The sequence below is a fragment of the Chlorocebus sabaeus genome, chromosome 13 (genome assembly GCF_047675955.1).
Source record: "Chlorocebus sabaeus isolate Y175 chromosome 13, mChlSab1.0.hap1, whole genome shotgun sequence".
Classification (NCBI taxonomy): domain Eukaryota; kingdom Metazoa; phylum Chordata; class Mammalia; order Primates; family Cercopithecidae; genus Chlorocebus; species Chlorocebus sabaeus.
Window position 1 is genome coordinate 53,160,329 of NC_132916.1, and position 1,487 is coordinate 53,161,815.

A 1,487-nucleotide genomic window follows, 5' to 3' on the forward strand; every position below is an offset into this window, starting at 1 on the left:
AGTGCTGTGATCGCAGATATTTCAGACAAAATCTATCTCTTAACCTAAGAAAATAAACTAAAAGAAAACTCAAATTTCCAGGGTCACCAAAGCGGGAATCTTTCCAAAAAGAATTTTAATTTTTTATTCTGAATGCATTCCTGAAATATACAGTTTTCTAACTGAGCATTTCCTTCAATTCTTTGCCTCTCCTGATGACACAGCTAATTCGGTACCATTACATCGTCATCAGGTACCAGGACGGCCCTCTTTAGTTTACAAACCACTACTCCTGTGGCTGTGCCAGATGTAAAATACCTTGCCTTGTTTTGAAACCCTTACTATGACTCCAAGCCACCTTCCTCAGTTCTTTCATGAGTAGGCTTTTCAGTCTTTCCTTCTCATTCACTGAAGGCTTTAATACGCGAATTACAGCTTTCCACCTCACATCATATTCCTGCCATCATTCTTGATGACTGCAACAAACATGTGGATGATTTTTGCAACATTCTAATTTCTCAGTTTCTTGCACTCTTATCTCTACCCATCTTCAATCCCTCAGTCACTGTCATATCCTAAAAATTTTATCACCAAGGACTTACCCACTTCAACCATTTGATTCAGATCTTAATTTCTGCCCACATCCTCTTCTCAGGACAACTTTCTCACTTAGTTCCTCCCAGCTTGTCTCTCCTCTGCCCTCTCTGGAATCTCTGGCATTGGAAACCTCTTTTTTTTCTGCTTTCCCTGCTCCTGCCTTTACATGCATTCTTATTCAGTTTAGATGTCCAGGTTTATTACTTCACTTTCCCAGTATCTTCAGTCTCACATCAAATTCTCCTTCGATCCTATCTGCTAGGAAAAACATACCTGTATCCATCAGGAATAGTTGTTGCAAGTGATGGAAACTGCTCTGACTCATTAGATCAGAAAGGAATGTATTAGAAAGATACTCGGTAGCTTACGAAATAGGTTGGAAGACAGGAGAATGAAGCTCAGAAGATAGGCTGGCATCAAGGGAGGTTCTGCAAAGAACCTGTGTGCAGGGTCAGGCCACAGGGACATCTGGGTGGGGTGCTGATACTGAAGCAGCCAGCCGCACTGACATAGCTCTTAGAACAGTGCTGCCACAGCACACTAATTCAGATACTGATGGATTAGCAAAGCCGTGCTGTGGCCACAAAAGACTTCTAAACTGTGTTCCTTTGTATCATTTTCTCAAGATTCAGCGTCTCAGGTGGGAGCATATGTTATGTTGCTTCAAACAATCACATTCTGGTTTTAAGAATGGGAGGTAGAAAGTTCTCTCCCCTTCATCTCATCACATTTATATTTTTTCCATCTTTTATCTCATTTATTAATCTTCCATGCTCTAGATCCTTTCTCTTTGCATTTTTTTTCAAATTTTTTACTTGGTTGATTCTTCTTCTTCTTATGAGATGTTGGAAAATTTATTATGTATGACCTGTCCTATGCATTCCCCATCCATTATATAGTCCAAGGATGTT